Consider the following 23,367-nt stretch of genomic DNA (forward strand, 5'->3'; position numbering starts at 1 on the left):
GACGACAATCATACAGCACCTGAGGTAACAAACACATCTCGAGCCCCATTGTGCACTCCATTATTCATGCCAACTCAGTGCCTCGCTCTTTACTACTGTGTACCAATCTTGTCGTCCAACTGCAAAACACTGGGCCACAATAAGTTTCCGCGTCTCCATTGCACTGCGCATACTACGAAACGCTCCCCAAACTTGGCACTCACCCTCGCAGCCGACTTTTCCGACTTTCCACGACGCTCACGCAACGCTCACGCTAGTGACAGCATTATTTATAGTTCGACGTCGCGCCAAAGCGAATGAGCACATTTCGCCTACGGCTTAGGCCGCCCTCCTAGTGTGGCTGCTCGGTGTCTGCAGGCAGCGAGGGTCTGCAAGCTTCCTGTGTTCGCACCTATGTCACCTGTGCTTGCTTGTCAGAGACAGACTACCGCAAAACATACAACTCACTCCATGAATTGATTGCTACGGCATCTGTTATCAGCAGTCACAACTAACAACAGCAGTAGCAGCTGACTGCATGCAAAGAATAGGAATGTGCAGTGGAATTTACGTGAACTCAGCGCAAGGCAGATCTTTCCGACATAGGCTTGAGAATCTTACAGGAACACTTGTACTGTTTCTAAATTAAGTGTAGGCGTGGGAGGAGGGTGCTTCCTGCGCACTAATAACAGCACGCTTGTCAATTGTGGATGCTAATCATTCGCTTGTATCTTCCTAGACACATCTGCTGGTTGTGAATTATTCCACTTGCATGGCAAGGTGCGCATGTAGGTGTGTTAAAAATTCTGGAAGCACTGGGTATTGATCCCAGTTCCTCTCGCATACTAAGCGAGCGCACTACCATCTGAGCTACGCCCGCCCCCCCGAAGACTAATGGTGCTACATACAGCCATATAGACGACACAGACCCTTGCACTCCCATTATTCAGCAGACAAAACTACTCTCTATGTATCCGTTAGGGTGTCTTTCAGGTTTCGTGCATTCTGTATCGAATCGTAGTTGGCCACAATGAAAGTGGCACGTATAACGTCGAAAATAGAATTCGGACACCGCTCTGAGTAAGACCAACGTGTTGTCCACCCTCTGGACTTCAATGAGGTTATGCCGCGATACCTAAGACAGATCTGCACTCGATGACACCTCGATAACAGCCGGTCCCCACACTTACATCTTGCTCTCCTTACGTCAGTATACATCATATCAGTCTGTAACGCTGGCTTTGCAACATCTTGCGTGCCTTTAGGTTCGCCGCGACCAACACTTACCATGCACTGACCACAAAAAATGTAGGCGCCGCGGCTTGAACACTGGACCTTTCACATGCCAAGCGAACGCTCTACCAACTGAGCTACGCCCCATGCACGAGCAAACTGCGCTATTCCCCATTCTTTGCGACTCAGATGCGCACGGACACGATGGTTGGTTGGTTTGTAGCGGTGAAGGGAGCAGAGTACAAAGGCGCGGACCCGTTCATATACACAAAAGTACCAAGTAGTTTCGATGCTCTGGTATTACAAATGAAAATTCCGTCTGTTTTTAACGTCTTAAATTGAAAGAGCCGTCACAAATTGCTCCGTTTTCACTCCTTGACGACAATCATACAGCACCTGAGGTAACAAACACATCTCGAGCCCCATTGTGCACTCCATTATTCATGCCAACTCAGTGCCTCGCTCTTTACTACTGTGTACCAATCTTGTCGTCCAACTGCAAAACACTGGGCCACAATAAGTTTCCGCGTCTCCATTGCACTGCGCATACTACGAAACGCTCCCCAAACTTGGCACTCACCCTCGCAGCCGACTTTTCCGACTTTCCACGACGCTCACGCTAGTGACAGCATTATTTATAGTTCGACGTCGCGCCAAAGCGAATGAGCACATTTCGCCTACGGCTTAGGCCGCCCTCCTAGTGTGGCTGCTCGGTGTCTGCAGGCAGCGAGGGTCTGCAAGCTTCCTGTGTTCGCACCTATGTCACCTGTGCTTGCTTGTCAGAGACAGACTACCGCAAAACATACAACTCACTCCATGAATTGATTGCTACGGCATCTGTTATCAGCAGTCACAACTAACAACACCAGTAGCAGCTGACTGCATGCAAAGAATAGGAATGTGCAGTGGAAATTACGTGAACTCAGCGCAAGGCAGATCTTTCCGACATAGGCTTGAGAATCTTACAGGAACACTTGTACTGTTTCTAAATTAAGTGTAGGCGTGGGAGGAGGGTGCTTCCTGCGCACTAATAACAGCACGCTTGTCAATTGTGGATGCTAATCATTCGCTTGTATCTTCCTAGACACATCTGCTGGTTGTGAATTATTCCACTTGCATGGCAAGGTGCGCATGTAGGTGTGTTAAAAATTCTGGAAGCACTGGGTATTGATCCCAGTTCCTCTCGCATACTAAGCGAGCGCACTACCATCTGAGCTACGCCCGCCCCCCGAAGACTAATGGTGCTACATACAGCCATATAGACGACACAGACCCTTGCACTCCCATTATTCAGCAGACAAAACTACTCTCTATGTATCCGTTAGGGTGTCTTTCAGGTTTCGTGCATTCTGTATCGAATCGTAGTTGGCCACAATGAAAGTGGCACGTATAACGTCGAAAATAGAATTCGGACACCGCTCTGAGTAAAACCAACGTGTTGTCCACCCTCTGGACTTCAATGAGGTTAAGCCGCGATACCTAAGACAGATCTGCACTCGATGACACCTCGATAACAGCCGGTCCCCACACTTACATCTTGCTCTCCTTACGTCAGTATACATCATATCAGTCTGTAACGCTGGCTTTGCAACATCTTGCGTGCCTTTAGGTTCGCCGCGACCAACACTTACCATGCACTGACCACAAAAAATGTAGGCGCCGCGGCTTGAACACTGGACCTTTCACATGCCAAGCGAACGCTCTACCAACTGAGCTACGCCCCATGCACGAGCAAACTGCGCTATTCCCCATTCTTTGCGACTCAGATGCGCACGGACACGATGGTTGGTTGGTTTGTAGCGGTGAAGGGAGCAGAGTACAAAGGCGCGGACCCGTTCATATACACAAAAGTACCAAGTAGTTTCGATGCTCTGGTATTACAAATGAAAATTCCGTCTGTTTTTAACGTCTTAAATTGAAAGAGCCGTCACAAATTGCTCCGTTTTCACTCCTTGACGACAATCATACAGCACCTGAGGTAACAAACACATCTCGAGCCCCATTGTGCACTCCATTATTCATGCCAACTCAGTGCCTCGCTCTTTACTACTGTGTACCAATCTTGTCGTCCAACTGCAAAACACTGGGCCACAATAAGTTTCCGCGTCTCCATTGCACTGCGCATACTACGAAACGCTCCCCAAACTTGGCACTCACCCTCGCAGCCGACTTTTCCGACTTTCCACGACGCTCACGCTAGTGACAGCATTATTTATAGTTCGACGTCGCGCCAAAGCGAATGAGCACATTTCGCCTACGGCTTAGGCCGCCCTCCTAGTGTGGCTGCTCGGTGTCTGCAGGCAGCGAGGGTCTGCAAGCTTCCTGTGTTCGCACCTATGTCACCTGTGCTTGCTTGTCAGAGACAGACTACCGCAAAACATACAACTCACTCCATGAATTGATTGCTACGGCATCTGTTATCAGCAGTCACAACTAACAACACCAGTAGCAGCTGACTGCATGCAAAGAATAGGAATGTGCAGTGGAATTTACGTGAACTCAGCGCAAGGCAGATCTTTCCGACATAGGCTTGAGAATCTTACAGGAACACTTGTACTGTTTCTAAATTAAGTGTAGGCGTGGGAGGAGGGTGCTTCCTGCGCACTAATAACAGCACGCTTGTCAATTGTGGATGCTAATCATTCGCTTGTATCTTCCTAGACACATCTGCTGGTTGTGAATTATTCCACTTGCATGGCAAGGTGCGCATGTAGGTGTGTTAAAAATTCTGGTAGCACTGGGTATTGATCCCAGTTCCTCTCGCATACTAAGCGAGCGCTCTACCATCTGAGCTACGCCCGCCCCCCCGAAGACTAATGGTGCTACATACAGCCATAAAGACGACACAGACCCTTGCACTCCCATTATTCAGCAGACAAACACTACTCTCTATGTATCCGTTAGGGTGTCTTTCAGGTTTCGTGCATTCTGTATCGAATCGTAGTTGGCCACAATGAAAGTGGCACGTATAACGTCGAAAATAGAATTCGGACACCGCTCTGAGTAAGACCAACGTGTTGTCCACCCTCTAGACTTCAATGAGGTTAAGCCGCGATACCTAAGACAGATCTGCACTCGATGACACCTCGATAACAGCCGGTCCCCACACTTACATCTTGCTCTCCTTACGTCAGTATACATCATATCAGTCTGTGACGCTGGCTTTGCAACATCTTGCGTGCCTTTAGGTTCGCCGCGACCAACACTTACCATGCACTGACCACAAAAAATGTAGGCGCCGCGGCTTGAACACTGGACCTTTCACATGCCAAGCGAACGCTCTACCAACTGAGCTACGCCCCATGCACTAGCAAACTGCGCTATTCCCCATTCTTTGCGACTCAGATGCGCACGGACACGATGGTTGGTTGGTTTGTAGCGGTGAAGGGAGCAGAGTACAAAGGCGCGGACCCGTTCATATACACAAAAGTACCGAGTAGTTTCGATGCTCTGGTATTACAAATGAAAATTCCGTCTGTTTTTAACGTCTTAAATTGAAAGAGCCGTCACAAATTGCTCCGTTTTCACTCCTTGACGACAATCATACAGCACCTGAGGTAACAAACACATCTCGAGCCCCATTGTGCACTCCATTATTCATGCCAACTCAGTGCCTCGCTCTTTACTACTGTGTACCAATCTTGTCGTCCAACTGCAAAACACTGGGCCACAATAAGTTTCCGCGTCTCCATTGCACTGCGCATACTACGAAACGCTCCCCAAACTTGGCACTCACCCTCGCAGCCGACTTTTCCGACTTTCCACGACGCTCACGCAACGCTCACGCTAGTGACAGCATTATTTATAGTTCGACGTCGCGCCAAAGCGAATGAGCACATTTCGCCTACGGCTTAGGCCGCCCTCCTAGTGTGGCTGCTCGGTGTCTGCAGGCAGCGAGGGTCTGCAAGCTTCCTGTGTTCGCACCTATGTCACCTGTGCTTGCTTGTCAGAGACAGACTACCGCAAAACATACAACTCACTCCATGATTTGATTGCTACGGCATCTGTTATCAGCAGTCACAACTAACAACACCAGTAGCAGCTGACTGCATGCAAAGAATAGGAATGTGCAGTGGAAATTACGTGAACTCAGCGCAAGGCAGATCTTTCCGACATAGGCTTGAGAATCTTACAGGAACACTTGTACTGTTTCTAAATTAAGTGTAGGCGTGGGAGGAGGGTGCTTCCTGCGCACGAATAACAGCACGCTTGTCAATTGTGGATGCTAATCATTCGCTTGTATCTTCCTAGACACATCTGCTGGTTGTGAATTATTCCACTTGCATGGCAAGGTGCGCATGTAGGTGTGTTGAAAATTCGGAAAGCACTGGGTATTGAACCCAGTTCCTCTCGAATACTAAGCGAGCGCTCTACCATCTGAGCTACGCCCGCCCCCCCGAAGACTAATGGTGCTACATACAGCCATATAGACGACACAGACCCTTGCACTCCCATTATTCAGCAGACAAACACTACTCTCTATGTATCCGTTAGGGTGTCTTTCAGGTTTCGTGCATTCTGTATCGAATCGTAGTTGGCCACAATGAAAGTGGCACGTATAACGTCGAAAATAGAATTCGGACACCGCTCTGAGTAAGACCAACGTGTTGTCCACCCTCTAGACTTCAATGAGGTTAAGCCGCGATACCTAAGACAGATCTGCACTCGATGACACCTCGATAACAGCCGGTCCCCACACTTACATCTTGCTCTCCTTACGTCAGTATACATCATATCAGTCTGTGACGCTGGCTTTGCAACATCTTGCGTGCCTTTAGGTTCGCCGCGACCAACACTTACCATGCACTGACCACAAAAAATGTAGGCGCCGCGGCTTGAACACTGGACCTTTCACATGCCAAGCGAACGCTCTACCAACTGAGCTACGCCCCATGCACTAGCAAACTGCGCTATTCCCCATTCTTTGCGACTCAGATGCGCACGGACACGATGGTTGGTTGGTTTGTAGCGGTGAAGGGAGCAGAGTACAAAGGCGCGGACCCGTTCATATACACAAAAGTACCAAGTAGTTTCGATGCTCTGGTATTACAAATGAAAATTCCGTCTGTTTTTAACGTCTTAAATTGAAAGAGCCGTCACAAATTGCTCCGTTTTCACTCCTTGACGACAATCATACAGCACCTGAGGTAACAAACACATCTCGAGCCCCATTGTGCACTCCATTATTCATGCCAACTCAGTGCCTCGCTCTTTACTACTGTGTACCAATCTTGTCGTCCAACTGCAAAACACTGGGCCACAATAAGTTTCCGCGTCTCCATTGCACTGCGCATACTACGAAACGCTCCCCAAACTTGGCACTCACCCTCGCAGCCGACTTTTCCGACTTTCCACGACGCTCACGCAACGCTCACGCTAGTGACAGCATTATTTATAGTTCGACGTCGCGCCAAAGCGAATGAGCACATTTCGCCTACGGCTTAGGCCGCCCTCCTAGTGTGGCTGCTCGGTGTCTGCAGGCAGCGAGGGTCTGCAAGCTTCCTGTGTTCGCACCTATGTCACCTGTGCTTGCTTGTCAGAGACAGACTACCGCAAAACATACAACTCACTCCATGATTTGATTGCTACGGCATCTGTTATCAGCAGTCACAACTAACAACACCAGTAGCAGCTGACTGCATGCAAAGAATAGGAATGTGCAGTGGAAATTACGTGAACTCAGCGCAAGGCAGATCTTTCCGACATAGGCTTGAGAATCTTACAGGAACACTTGTACTGTTTCTAAATTAAGTGTAGGCGTGGGAGGAGGGTGCTTCCTGCGCACGAATAACAGCACGCTTGTCAATTGTGGATGCTAATCATTCGCTTGTATCTTCCTAGACACATCTGCTGGTTGTGAATTATTCCACTTGCATGGCAAGGTGCGCATGTAGGTGTGTTGAAAATTCGGAAAGCACTGGGTATTGAACCCAGTTCCTCTCGAATACTAAGCGAGCGCTCTACCATCTGAGCTACGCCCGCCCCCCCGAAGACTAATGGTGCTACATACAGCCATATAGACGACACAGACCCTTGCACTCCCATTATTCAGCAGACAAACACTACTCTCTATGTATCCGTTAGGGTGTCTTTCAGGTTTCGTGCATTCTGTATCGAATCGTAGTTGGCCACAATGAAAGTGGCACGTATAACGTCGAAAATAGAATTCGGACACCGCTCTGAGTAAGACCAACGTGTTGTCCACCCTCTAGACTTCAATGAGGTTAAGCCGCGATACCTAAGACAGATCTGCACTCGATGACACCTCGATAACAGCCGGTCCCCACACTTACATCTTGCTCTCCTTACGTCAGTATACATCATATCAGTCTGTGACGCTGGCTTTGCAACATCTTGCGTGCCTTTAGGTTCGCCGCGACCAACACTTACCATGCACTGACCACAAAAAATGTAGGCGCCGCGGCTTGAACACTGGACCTTTCACATGCCAAGCGAACGCTCTACCAACTGAGCTACGCCCCATGCACTAGCAAACTGCGCTATTCCCCATTCTTTGCGACTCAGATGCGCACGGACACGATGGTTGGTTGGTTTGTAGCGGTGAAGGGAGCAGAGTACAAAGGCGCGGACCCGTTCATATACACAAAAGTACCAAGTAGTTTCGATGCTCTGGTATTACAAATGAAAATTCCGTCTGTTTTTAACGTCTTAAATTGAAAGAGCCGTCACAAATTGCTCCGTTTTCACTCCTTGACGACAATCATACAGCACCTGAGGTAACAAACACATCTCGAGCCCCATTGTGCACTCCATTATTCATGCCAACTCAGTGCCTCGCTCTTTACTACTGTGTACCAATCTTGTCGTCCAACTGCAAAACACTGGGCCACAATAAGTTTCCGCGTCTCCATTGCACTGCGCATACTACGAAACGCTCCCCAAACTTGGCACTCACCCTCGCAGCCGACTTTTCCGACTTTCCACGACGCTCACGCAACGCTCACGCTAGTGACAGCATTATTTATAGTTCGACGTCGCGCCAAAGCGAATGAGCACATTTCGCCTACGGCTTAGGCCGCCCTCCTAGTGTGGCTGCTCGGTGTCTGCAGGCAGCGAGGGTCTGCAAGCTTCCTGTGTTCGCACCTATGTCACCTGTGCTTGCTTGTCAGAGACAGACTACCGCAAAACATACAACTCACTCCATGAATTGATTGCTACGGCATCTGTTATCAGCAGTCACAACTAACAACACCAGTAGCAGCTGACTGCATGCAAAGAATAGGAATGTGCAGTGGAATTTACGTGAACTCAGCGCAAGGCAGATCTTTCCGACATAGGCTTGAGAACCTTACAGGAACACTTGTACTGTTTCTAAATTAAGTGTAGGCGTGGGAGGAGGGTGCTTCCTGCGCACTAATAACAGCACGCTTGTCAATTGTGGATGCTAATCATTCGCTTGTATCTTCCTAGACACATCTGCTGGATGTGAATTATTCCACTTGCATGGCAAGGTGCGCATGTAGGTGTGTTGAAAATTCTGAAAGCACTGGGTATTGAACCCAGTTCCTCTCGAATACTAAGCGAGCGCTCTACCATCTGAGCTACGCCCGCCCCCCCGAAGACTAATGGTGCTACATACAGCCATATAGACGACACAGACCCTTGCACTCCCATTATTCAGCAGACAAACACTACTCTCTATGTATCCGTTAGGGTGTCTTTCAGGTTTCGTGCATTCTGTATCGAATCGTAGTTGGCCACAATGAAAGTGGCACGTATAACGTCGAAAATAGAATTCGGACACCGCTCTGAGTAAGACCAACGTGTTGTCCACCCTCTAGACTTCAATGAGGTTAAGCCGCGATACCTAAGACAGATCTGCACTCGATGACACCTCGATAACAGCCGGTCCCCACACTTACATCTTGCTCTCCTTACGTCAGTATACATCATATCAGTCTGTGACGCTGGCTTTGCAACATCTTGCGTGCCTTTAGGTTCGCCGCGACCAACACTTACCATGCACTGACCACAAAAAATGTAGGCGCCGCGGCTTGAACACTGGACCTTTCACATGCCAAGCGAACGCTCTACCAACTGAGCTACGCCCCATGCACTAGCAAACTGCGCTATTCCCCATTCTTTGCGACTCAGATGCGCACGGACACGATGGTTGGTTGGTTTGTAGCGGTGAAGGGAGCAGAGTACAAAGGCGCGGACCCGTTCATATACACAAAAGTACCGAGTAGTTTCGATGCTCTGGTATTACAAATGAAAATTCCGTCTGTTTTTAACGTCTTAAATTGAAAGAGCCGTCACAAATTGCTCCGTTTTCACTCCTTGACGACAATCATACAGCACCTGAGGTAACAAACACATCTCGAGCCCCATTGTGCACTCCATTATTCATGCCAACTCAGTGCCTCGCTCTTTACTACTGTGTACCAATCTTGTCGTCCAACTGCAAAACACTGGGCCACAATAAGTTTCCGCGTCTCCATTGCACTGCGCATACTACGAAACGCTCCCCAAACTTGGCACTCACCCTCGCAGCCGACTTTTCCGACTTTCCACGACGCTCACGCAACGCTCACGCTAGTGACAGCATTATTTATAGTTCGACGTCGCGCCAAAGCGAATGAGCACATTTCGCCTACGGCTTAGGCCGCCCTCCTAGTGTGGCTGCTCGGTGTCTGCAGGCAGCGAGGGTCTGCAAGCTTCCTGTGTTCGCACCTATGTCACCTGTGCTTGCTTGTCAGAGACAGACTACCGCAAAACATACAACTCACTCCATGAATTGATTGCTACGGCATCTGTTATCAGCAGTCACAACTAACAACACCAGTAGCAGCTGACTGCATGCAAAGAATAGGAATGTGCAGTGGAATTTACGTGAACTCAGCGCAAGGCAGATCTTTCCGACATAGGCTTGAGAATCTTACAGGAACACTTGTACTGTTTCTAAATTAAGTGTAGGCGTGGAGGAGGGTGCTTCCTGCGCACGAATAACAGCACGCTTGTCAATTGTGGATGCTAATCATTCGCTTGTATCTTCCTAGACACATCTGCTGGTTGTGAATTATTCCACTTGCATGGCAAGGTGCGCATGTAGGTGTGTTGAAAATTCTGAAAGCACTGGGTATTGAACCCAGTTCCTCTCGAATACTAAGCGAGCGCTCTACCATCTGAGCTACGCCCGCCCCCCCGAAGACTAATGGTGCTACATACAGCCATATAGACGACACAGACCCTTGCACTCCCATTATTCAGCAGACAAACACTACTCTCTATGTATCCGTTAGGGTGTCTTTCAGGTTTCGTGCATTCTGTATCGAATCGTAGTTGGCCACAATGAAAGTGGCACGTATAACGTCGAAAATAGAATTCGGACACCGCTCTGAGTAAGACCAACGTGTTGTCCACCCTCTAGACTTCAATGAGGTTAAGTCGCGATACCTAAGACAGATCTGCACTCGATGACACCTCGATAACAGCCGGTCCCCACACTTACATCTTGCTCTCCTTACGTCAGTATACATCATATCAGTCTGTGACGCTGGCTTTGCAACATCTTGCGTGCCTTTAGGTTCGCCGCGACCAACACTTACCATGCACTGACCACAAAAAATGTAGGCGCCGCGGCTTGAACACTGGACCTTTCACATGCCAAGCGAACGCTCTACCAACTGAGCTACGCCCCATGCACTAGCAAACTGCGCTATTCCCCATTCTTTGCGACTCAGATGCGCACGGACACGATGGTTGGTTGGTTTGTAGCGGTGAAGGGAGCAGAGTACAAAGGCGCGGACCCGTTCATATACACAAAAGTACCAAGTAGTTTCGATGCTCTGGTATTACAAATGAAAATTCCGTCTGTTTTTAACGTCTTAAATTGAAAGAGCCGTCACAAATTGCTCCGTTTTCACTCCTTGACGACAATCATACAGCACCTGAGGTAACAAACACATCTCGAGCCCCATTGTGCACTCCATTATTCATGCCAACTCAGTGCCTCGCTCTTTACTACTGTGTACCAATCTTGTCGTCCAACTGCAAAACACTGGGCCACAATAAGTTTCCGCATCTCCATTGCACTGCGCATACTACGAAACGCTCCCCAAACTTGGCACTCACCCTCGCAGCCGACTTTTCCGACTTTCCACGACGCTCACGCAACGCTCACGCTAGTGACAGCATTATTTATAGTTCGACGTCGCGCCAAAGCGAATGAGCACATTTCGCCTACGGCTTAGGCCGCCCTCCTAGTGTGGCTGCTCGGTGTCTGCAGGCAGCGAGGGTCTGCAAGCTTCCTGTGTTCGCACCTATGTCACCTGTGCTTGCTTGTCAGAGACAGACTACCGCAAAACATACAACTCACTCCATGAATTGATTGCTACGGCATCTGTTATCAGCAGTCACAACTAACAACACCAGTAGCAGCTGACTGCATGCAAAGAATAGGAATGTGCAGTGGAATTTACGTGAACTCAGCGCAAGGCAGATCTTTCCGACATAGGCTTGAGAATCTTACAGGAACACTTGTACTGTTTCTAAATTAAGTGTAGGCGTGGGAGGAGGGTGCTTCCTGCGCACTAATAACAGCACGCTTGTCAATTGTGGATGCTAATCATTCGCTTGTATCTTCCTAGACACATCTGCTGGTTGTGAATTATTCCACTTGCATGGCAAGGTGCGCATGTAGGTGTGTTAAAAATTCTGGTAGCACTGGGTATTGATCCCAGTTCCTCTCGCATACTAAGCGAGCGCTCTACCATCTGAGCTACGGCCGCCCCCCCGAAGACTAATGGTGCTACATACAGCCATATAGACGACACAGACCCTTGCACTCCCATTATTCAGCAGACAAACACTACTCTCTATGTATCCGTTAGGGTGTCTTTCAGGTTTCGTGCATTCTGTATCGAATCGTAGTTGGCCACAATGAAAGTGGCACGTATAACGTCGAAAATAGAATTCGGACACCGCTCTGAGTAAGACCAACGTGTTGTCCACCCTCTAGACTTCAATGAGGTTAAGTCGCGATACCTAAGACAGATCTGCACTCGATGACACCTCGATAACAGCCGGTCCCCACACTTACATCTTGCTCTCCTTACGTCAGTATACATCATATCAGTCTGTGACGCTGGCTTTGCAACATCTTGCGTGCCTTTAGGTTCGCCGCGACCAACACTTACCATGCACTGACCACAAAAAATGTAGGCGCCGCGGCTTGAACACTGGACCTTTCACATGCCAAGCGAACGCTCTACCAACTGAGCTACGCCCCATGCACTAGCAAACTGCGCTATTCCCCATTCTTTGCGACTCAGATGCGCACGGACACGATGGTTGGTTGGTTTGTAGCGGTGAAGGGAGCAGAGTACAAAGGCGCGGACCCGTTCATATACACAAAAGTACCAAGTAGTTTCGATGCTCTGGTATTACAAATGAAAATTCCGTCTGTTTTTAACGTCTTAAATTGAAAGAGCCGTCACAAATTGCTCCGTTTTCACTCCTTGACGACAATCATACAGCACCTGAGGTAACAAACACATCTCGAGCCCCATTGTGCACTCCATTATTCATGCCAACTCAGTGCCTCGCTCTTTACTACTGTGTACCAATCTTGTCGTCCAACTGCAAAACACTGGGCCACAATAAGTTTCCGCATCTCCATTGCACTGCGCATACTACGAAACGCTCCCCAAACTTGGCACTCACCCTCGCAGCCGACTTTTCCGACTTTCCACGACGCTCACGCTAGTGACAGCATTATTTATAGTTCGACGTCGCGCCAAAGCGAATGAGCACATTTCGCCTACGGCTTAGGCCGCCCTCCTAGTGTGGCTGCTCGGTGTCTGCAGGCAGCGAGGGTCTGCAAGCTTCCTGTGTTCGCACCTATGTCACCTGTGCTTGCTTGTCAGAGACAGACTACCGCAAAACATACAACTCACTCCATGAATCGATTGCTACGGCATCTGTTATCAGCAGTCACAACTAACAACACCAGTAGCAGCTGACTGCATGCAAAGAATAGGAATGTGCAGTGGAATTTACGTGAACTCAGCGCAAGGCAGATCTTTCCGACATAGGCTTGAGAATCTTACAGGAACACTTGTACTGTTTCTAAATTAAGTGTAGGCGTGGGAGGAGGGTGCTTCCTGCGCACTAATAACAGCACGCTTGTCAATTGTGGATGCTAATCATTCGCTTGTATCTTCCTAGACACATCTGCTGGTTGTGAATTATTCCACTTGCATGGCAAGGTGCGCATGTAGGTGTGTTAAAAATTCTGGTAGCACTGGGTATTGATCCCAGTTCCTCTCGCATACTAAGCGAGCGCTCTACCATCTGAGCTACGCCCGCCCCCCCGAAGACTAACGGTGCTACATACAGCCATATAGACGACACAGACCCTTGCACTCCCATTATTCAGCAGACAAACACTACTCTCTATGTATCCGTTAGGGTGTCTTTCAGGTTTCGTGCATTCTGTATCGAATCGTAGTTGGCCACAATGAAAGTGGCACGTATAACGTCGAAAATAGAATTCGGACACCGCTCTGAGTAAGACCAACGTGTTGTCCACCCTCTAGACTTCAATGAGGTTAAGCCGCGATACCTAAGACAGATCTGCACTCGATGACACCTCGATAACAGCCGGTCCCCACACTTACATCTTGCTCTCCTTACGTCAGTATACATCATATCAGTCTGTGACGCTGGCTTTGCAACATCTTGCGTGCCTTTAGGTTCGCCGCGACCAACACTTACCATGCACTGACCACAAAAAATGTAGGCGCCGCGGCTTGAACACTGGACCTTTCACATGCCAAGCGAACGCTCTACCAACTGAGCTACGCCCCATGCACTAGCAAACTGCGCTATTCCCCATTCTTTGCGACTCAGATGCGCACGGACACGATGGTTGGTTGGTTTGTAGCGGTGAAGGGAGCAGAGTACAAAGGCGCGGACCCGTTCATATACACAAAAGTACCGAGTAGTTTCGATGCTCTGGTATTACAAATGAAAATTCCGTCTGTTTTTAACGTCTTAAATTGAAAGAGCCGTCACAAATTGCTCCGTTTTCACTCCTTGACGACAATCATACAGCACCTGAGGTAACAAACACATCTCGAGCCCCATTGTGCACTCCATTATTCATGCCAACTCAGTGCCTCGCTCTTTACTACTGTGTACCAATCTTGTCGTCCAACTGCAAAACACTGGGCCACAATAAGTTTCCGCGTCTCCATTGCACTGCGCATACTACGAAACGCTCCCCAAACTTGGCACTCACCCTCGCAGCCGACTTTTCCGACTTTCCACGACGCTCACGCAACGCTCACGCTAGTGACAGCATTATTTATAGTTCGACGTCGCGCCAAAGCGAATGAGCACATTTCGCCTACGGCTTAGGCCGCCCTCCTAGTGTGGCTGCTCGGTGTCTGCAGGCAGCGAGGGTCTGCAAGCTTCCTGTGTTCGCACCTATGTCACCTGTGCTTGCTTGTCAGAGACAGACTACCGCAAAACATACAACTCACTCCATGAATTGATTGCTACGGCATCTGTTATCAGCAGTCACAACTAACAACACCAGTAGCAGCTGACTGCATGCAAAGAATAGGAATGTGCAGTGGAATTTACGTGAACTCAGCGCAAGGCAGATCTTTCCGACATAGGCTTGAGAATCTTACAGGAACACTTGTACTGTTTCTAAATTAAGTGTAGGCGTGGGAGGAGGGTGCTTCCTGCGCACTAATAACAGCACGCTTGTCAATTGTGGATGCTAATCATTCGCTTGTATCTTCCTAGACACATCTGCTGGTTGTGAATTATTCCACTTGCATGGCAAGGTGCGCATGTAGGTGTGTTAAAAATTCTGGTAGCACTGGGTATTGATCCCAGTTCCTCTCGCATACTAAGCGAGCGCTCTACCATCTGAGCTACGCCCGCCCCCCCCGAAGACTAATGGTGCTACATACAGCCATATAGACGACACAGACCCTTGCACTCCCATTATTCAGCAGACAAACACTACTCTCTATGTATCCGTTAGGGTGTCTTTCAGGTTTCGTGCATTCTGTATCGAATCGTAGTTGGCCACAATGAAAGTGGCACGTATAACGTCGAAAATAGAATTCGGACACCGCTCTGAGTAAGACCAACGTGTTGTCCACCCTCTAGACTTCAATGAGGTTAAGCCGCGATACCTAAGACAGATCTGCACTCGATGACACCTCGATAACAGCCGGTCCCCACACTTACATCTTGCTCTCCTTTCGTCAGTATACATCATATCAGTCTGTGACGCTGGCTTTGCAACATCTTGCGTGCCTTTAGGTTCGCCGCGACCAACACTTACCATGCACTGACCACAAAAAATGTAGGCGCCGCGGCTTGAACACTGGACCTTTCACATGCCAAGCGAACGCTCTACCAACTGAGCTACGCCCCATGCACTAGCAAACTGCGCTATTCCCCATTCTTTGCGACTCAGATGCGCACGGACACGATGGTTGGTTGGTTTGTAGCGGTGAAGGGAGCAGAGTACAAAGGCGCGGACCCGTTCATATACACAAAAGTACCGAGTAGTTTCGATGCTCTGGTATTACAAATGAAAATTCCGTCTGTTTTTAACGTCTTAAATTGAAAGAGCCGTCACAAATTGCTCCGTTTTCACTCCTTGACGACAATCATACAGCACCTGAGGTAACAAACACATCTCGAGCCCCATTGTGCACTCCATTATTCATGCCAACTCAGTGCCTCGCTCTTTACTACTGTGTACCAATCTTGTCGTCCAACTGCAAAACACTGGGCCACAATAAGTTTCCGCGTCTCCATTGCACTGCGCATACTACGAAACGCTCCCCAAACTTGGCACTCACCCTCGCAGCCGACTTTTCCGACTTTCCACGACGCTCACGCAACGCTCACGCTAGTGACAGCATTATTTATAGTTCGACGTCGCGCCAAAGCGAATGAGCACATTTCGCCTACGGCTTAGGCCGCCCTCCTAGTGTGGCTGCTCGGTGTCTGCAGGCAGCGAGGGTCTGCAAGCTTCCTGTGTTCGCACCTATGTCACCTGTGCTTGCTTGTCAGAGACAGACTACCGCAAAACATACAACTCACTCCATGAATTGATTGCTACGGCATCTGTTATCAGCAGTCACAACTAACAACACCAGTAGCAGCTGACTGCATGCAAAGAATAGGAATGTGCAGTGGAATTTACGTGAACTCAGCGCAAGGCAGATCTTTCCGACATAGGCTTGAGAATCTTACAGGAACACTTGTACTGTTTCTAAATTAAGTGTAGGCGTGGGAGGAGGGTGCTTCCTGCGCACTAATAACAGCACGCTTGTCAATTGTGGATGCTAATCATTCGCTTGTATCTTCCTAGACACATCTGCTGGTTGTGAATTATTCCACTTGCATGGCAAGGTGCGCATGTAGGTGTGTTAAAAATTCTGGTAGCACTGGGTATTGATCCCAGTTCCTCTCGCATACTAAGCGAGCGCTCTACCATCTGAGCTACGCCCGCCCCCCCGAAGACTAATGGTGCTACATACAGCCATATAGACGACACAGACCCTTGCACTCCCATTATTCAGCAGACAAACACTACTCTCTATGTATCCGTTAGGGTGTCTTTCAGGTTTCGTGCATTCTGTATCGAATCGTAGTTGGCCACAATGAAAGTGGCACGTATAACGTCGAAAATAGAATTCGGACACCGCTCTGAGTAAGACCAACGTGTTGTCCACCCTCTAGACTTCAATGAGGTTAAGCCGCGATACCTAAGACAGATCTGCACTCGATGACACCTCGATAACAGCCGGTCCCCACACTTACATCTTGCTCTCCTTACGTCAGTATACATCATATCAGTCTGTGACGCTGGCTTTGCAACATCTTGCGTGCCTTTAGGTTCGCCGCGACCAACACTTACCATGCACTGACCACAAAAAATGTAGGCGCCGCGGCTTGAACACTGGACCTTTCACATGCCAAGCGAACGCTCTACCAACTGAGCTACGCCCCATGCACTAGCAAACTGCGCTATTCCCCATTCTTTGCGACTCAGATGCGCACGGACACGATGGTTGGTTGGTTTGTAGCGGTGAAGGGAGCAGAGTACAAAGGCGCGGACCCGTTCATATACACAAAAGTACCGAGTAGTTTCGATGCTCTGGTATTACAAATGAAAATTCCGTCTGTTTTTAACGTCTTAAATTGAAAGAGCCGTCACAAATTGCTCCGTTTTCACTCCTTGACGACAATCATACAGCACCTGAGGTAACAAACACATCTCGAGCCCCATTGTGCACTCCATTATTCATGCCAACTCAGTGCCTCGCTCTTTACTACTGTGTACCAATCTTGTCGTCCAACTGCAAAACACTGGGCCACAATAAGTTTCCGCGTCTCCATTGCACTGCGCATACTACGAAACGCTCCCCAAACTTGGCACTGACCCTCGCAGCCGACTTTTCCGACTTTCCACGACGCTCACGCTAGTGACAGCATTATTTATAGTTCGACGTCGCGCCAAAGCGAATGAGCACATTTCGCCTACGGCTTAGGCCGCCCTCCTAGTGTGGCTGCTCGGTGTCTGCAGGCAGCGAGGGTCTGCAAGCTTCCTGTGTTCGCACCTATGTCACCTGTGCTTGCTTGTCAGAGACAGACTACCGCAAAACATACAACTCACTCCATGAATTGATTGCTACGGCATCTGTTATCAGCAGTCACAACTAACAACACCAGTAGCAGCTGACTGCATGCAAAGAATAGGAATGTGCAGTGGAATTTACGTGAACTCAGCGCAAGGCAGATCTTTCCGACATAGGCTTGAGAATCTTACAGGAACACTTGTACTGTTTCTAAATTAAGTGTAGGCGTGGGAGGAGGGTGCTTCCTGCGCACTAATAACAGCACGCTTGTCAATTGTGGATGCTAATCATTCGCTTGTATCTTCCTAGACACATCTGCTGGTTGTGAATTATTCCACTTGCATGGCAAGGTGCGCATGTAGGTGTGTTAAAAATTCTGGTAGCACTGGGTATTGATCCCAGTTCCTCTCGCATACTAAGCGAGCGCTCTACCATCTGAGCTACGCCCGCCCCCCCGAAGACTAATGGTGCTACATACAGCCATATAGACGACACAGACCCTTGCACTCCCATTATTCAGCAGACAAACACTACTCTCTATGTATCCGTTAGGGTGTCTTTCAGGTTTCGTGCATTCTGTATCGAATCGTAGTTGGCCACAATGAAAGTGGCACGTATAACGTCGAAAATAGAATTCGGACACCGCTCTGAGTAAGACCAACGTGTTGTCCACCCTCTAGACTTCAATGAGGTTAAGCCGCGATACCTAAGACAGATCTGCACTCGATGACACCTCGATAACAGCCGGTCCCCACACTTACATCTTGCTCTCCTTACGTCAGTATACATCATATCAGTCTGTGACGCTGGCTTTGCAACATCTTGCGTGCCTTTAGGTTCGCCGCGACCAACACTTACCATGCACTGACCACAAAAAATGTAGGCGCCGCGGCTTGAACACTGGACCTTTCACATGCCAAGCGAACGCTCTACCAACTGAGCTACGCCCCATGCACTAGCAAACTGCGCTATTCCCCATTCTTTGCGACTCAGATGCGCACGGACACGATGGTTGGTTGGTTTGTAGCGGTGAAGGGAGCAGAGTACAAAGGCGCGGACCCGTTCATATACACAAAAGTACCGAGTAGTTTCGATGCTCTGGTATTACAAATGCAAATTCCGTCTGTTTTTAACGTCTTAAATTGAAAGAGCCGTCACAAATTGCTCCGTTTTCACTCCTTGACGACAATCATACAGCACCTGAGGTAACAAACACATCTCGAGCCCCATTGTGCACTCCATTATTCATGCCAACTCAGTGCCTCGCTCTTTACTACTGTGTACCAATCTTGTCGTCCAACTGCAAAACACTGGGCCACAATAAGTTTCCGCGTCTCCATTGCACTGCGCATACTACGAAACGCTCCCCAAACTTGGCACTCACCCTCGCAGCCGACTTTTCCGACTTTCCACGACGCTCACGCTAGTGACAGCATTATTTATAGTTCGACGTCGCGCCAAAGCGAATGAGCACATTTCGCCTACGGCTTAGGCCGCCCTCCTAGTGTGGCTGCTCGGTGTCTGCAGGCAGCGAGGGTCTGTAAGCTTCCTGTGTTCGCACCTATGTCACCTGTGCTTGCTTGTCAGAGACAGACTACCGCAAAACATACAACTCACTCCATGAATTGATTGCTACGGCATCTGTTATCAGCAGTCACAACTAACAACACCAGTAGCAGCTGACTGCATGCAAAGAATAGGAATGTGCAGTGGAATTTACGTGAACTCAGCGCAAGGCAGATCTTTCCGACATAGGCTTGAGAATCTTACAGGAACACTTGTACTGTTTCTAAATTAAGTGTAGGCGTGGGAGGAGGGTGCTTCCTGCGCACGAATAACAGCACGCTTGTCAATTGTGGATGCTAATCATTCGCTTGTATCTTCCTAGACACATCTGCTGGTTGTGAATTATTCCACTTGCATGGCAAGGTGCGCATGTAGGTGTGTTGAAAATTCTGAAAGCACTGGGTATTGAACCCAGTTCCTCTCGAATACTAAGCGAGCGCTCTACCATCTGAGCTACGCCCGCCCCCCCGAAGACTAATGGTGCTACATACAGCCATATAGACGACACAGACCCTTGCACTCCCATTATTCAGCAGACAAACACTACTCTCTATGTATCCGTTAGGGTGTCTTTCAGGTTTCGTGCATTCTGTATCGAATCGTAGTTGGCCACAATGAAAGTGGCACGTATAACGTCGAAAATAGAATTCGGACACCGCTCTGAGTAAGACCAACGTGTTGTCCACCCTCTAGACTTCAATGAGGTTAAGCCGCGATACCTAAGACAGATCTGCACTCGATGACACCTCGATAACAGCCGGTCCCCACACTTACATCTTGCTCTCCTTACGTCAGTATACATCATATCAGTCTGTGACGCTGGCTTTGCAACATCTTGCGTGCCTTTAGGTTCGCCGCGACCAACACTTACCATGCACTGACCACAAAAAATGTAGGCGCCGCGTCTTGAACACTGGACCTTTCACATGCCAAGCGAACGCTCTACCAACTGAGCTACGCCCCATGCACTAGCAAACTGCGCTATTCCCCATTCTTTGCGACTCAGATGCGCACGGACACGATGGTTGGTTGGTTTGTAGCGGTGAAGGGAGCAGAGTACAAAGGCGCGGACCCGTTCATATACACAAAAGCACCAAGTAGTTTCGATGCTCTGGTATTACAAATGCAAATTCCGTCTGTTTTTAACGTCTTAAATTGAAAGAGCCGTCACAAATTGCTCCGTTTTCACTCCTTGACGACAATCATACAGCACCTGAGGTAACAAACACATCTCGAGCCCCATTGTGCACTCCATTATTCATGCCAACTCAGTGCCTCGCTCTTTACTACTGTGTACCAATCTTGTCGTCCAACTGCAAAACACTGGGCCACAATAAGTTTCCGCGTCTCCATTGCACTGCGCATACTACGAAACGCTCCCCAAACTTGGCACTCACCCTCGCAGCCGACTTTTCCGACTTTCCACGACGCTCACGCTAGTGACAGCATTATTTATAGTTCGACGTCGCGCCAAAGCGAATGAGCACATTTCGCCTACGGCTTAGGCCGCCCTCCTAGTGTGGCTGCTCGGTGTCTGCAGGCAGCGAGGGTCTGCAAGCTTCCTGTGTTCGCACCTATGTCACCTGTGCTTGCTTGTCAGAGACAGACTACCGCAAAACATACAACTCACTCCATGAATTGATTGCTACGGCATCTGTTATCAGCAGTCACAACTAACAACACCAGTAGCAGCTGACTGCATGCAAAGAATAGGAATGTGCAGTGGAATTTACGTGAACTCAGCGCAAGGCAGATCTTTCCGACATAGGCTTGAGAATCTTACAGGAACACTTGTACTGTTTCTAAATTAAGTGTAGGCGTGGGAGGAGGGTGCTTCCTGCGCACGAATAACAGCACGCTTGTCAATTGTGGATGCTAATCATTCGCTTGTATCTTCCTAGACACATCTGCTGGTTGTGAATTATTCCACTTGCATGGCAAGGTGCGCATGTAGGTGTGTTGAAAATTCTGAAAGCACTGGGTATTGAACCCAGTTCCTCTCGAATACTAAGCGAGCGCTCTACCATCTGAGCTACGCCCGCCCCCCCGAAGACTAATGGTGCTACATACAGCCATATAGACGACACAGACCCTTGCACTCCCATTATTCAGCAGACAAACACTACTCTCTATGTATCCGTTAGGGTGTCTTTCAGGTTTCGTGCATTCTGTATCGAATCGTAGTTGGCCACAATGAAAGTGGCACGTATAACGTCGAAAATAGAATTCGGACACCGCTCTGAGTGAGACCAACGTGTTGTCCACCCTCTAGACTTCAATGAGGTTAAGCCGCGATACCTAAGACAGATCTGCACTCGATGACACCTCGATAACAGCCGGTCCCCACACTTACATCTTGCTCTCCTTACGTCAGTATACATCATATCAGTCTGTGACGCTGGCTTTGCAACATCTTGCGTGCCTTTAGGTTCGCCGCGACCAACACTTACCATGCACTGACCACAAAAAATGTAGGCGCCGCGGCTTGAACACTGGACCTTTCACATGCCAAGCGAACGCTCTACCAACTGAGCTACGCCCCATGCACTAGCAAACTGCGCTATTCCCCATTCTTTGCGACTCAGATGCGCACGGACACGATGGTTGGTTGGTTTGTAGCGGTGAAGGGAGCAGAGTACAAAGGCGCGGACCCGTTCATATACACAAAAGTACCAAGTAGTTTCGATGCTCTGGTATTACAAATGAAAATTCCGTCTGTTTTTAACGTCTTAAATTGAAAGAGCCGTCACAAATTGCTCCGTTTTCACTCCTTGACGACAATCATACAGCACCTGAGGTAACAAACACATCTCGAGCCCCATTGTGCACTCCATTATTCATGCCAACTCAGTGCCTCGCTCTTTACTACTGTGTACCAATCTTGTCGTCCAACTGCAAAACACTGGGCCACAATAAGTTTCCGCGTCTCCATTGCACTGCGCATACTACGAAACGCTCCCCAAACTTGGCACTCACCCTCGCAGCCGACTTTTCCGACTTTCCACGACGCTCACGCAACGCTCACGCTAGTGACAGCATTATTTATAGTTCGACGTCGCGCCAAAGCGAATGAGCACATTTCGCCTACGGCTTAGGCCGCCCTCCTAGTGTGGCTGCTCGGTGTCTGCAGGCAGCGAGGGTCTGCAAGCTTCCTGTGTTCTCACCTATGTCACCTGTGCTTGCTTGTCAGAGACAGACTACCGCAAAACATACAACTCACTCCATGAATTGATTGCTACGGCATCTGTTATCAGCAGTCACAACTAACAACACCAGTAGCAGCTGACTGCATGCAAAGAATAGGAATGTGCAGTGGAATTTACGTGAACTCAGCGCAAGGCAGATCTTTCCGACATAGGCTTGAGAATCTTACAGGAACACTTGTACTGTTTCTAAATTAAGTGTAGGCGTGGGAGGAGGGTGCTTCCTGCGCACTAATAACAGCACGCTTGTCAATTGTGGATGCTAATCATTCGCTTGTATCTTCCTAGACACATCTGCTGGTTGTGAATTATTCCACTTGCATGGCAAGGTGCGCATGTAGGTGTGTTAAAAATTCTGGTAGCACTGGGTATTGATCCCAGTTCCTCTCGCATACTAAGCGAGCGCTCTACCATCTGAGCTACGCCCGCCCCCCCCCGAAGACTAATGGTGCTACATACAGCCATATAGACGACACAGACCCTTGCACTCCCATTATTCAGCAGACAAACACTACTCTCTATGTATCCGTTAGGGTGTCTTTCAGGTTTCGTGCATTCTGTATCGAATCGTAGTTGGCCACAATGAAAGTGGCACGTATAACGTCGAAAATAGAATTCGGACACCGCTCTGAGTAAGACCAACGTGTTGTCCACCCTCTAGACTTCAATGAGGTTAAGCCGCGATACCTAAGACAGATCTGCACTCGATGACACCTCGATAACAGCCGGTCCCCACACTTACATCT

The sequence above is a fragment of the Schistocerca gregaria genome, unplaced genomic scaffold (genome assembly GCF_023897955.1).
Source record: "Schistocerca gregaria isolate iqSchGreg1 unplaced genomic scaffold, iqSchGreg1.2 ptg000174l, whole genome shotgun sequence".
NCBI lineage: Eukaryota > Metazoa > Arthropoda > Insecta > Orthoptera > Acrididae > Schistocerca > Schistocerca gregaria.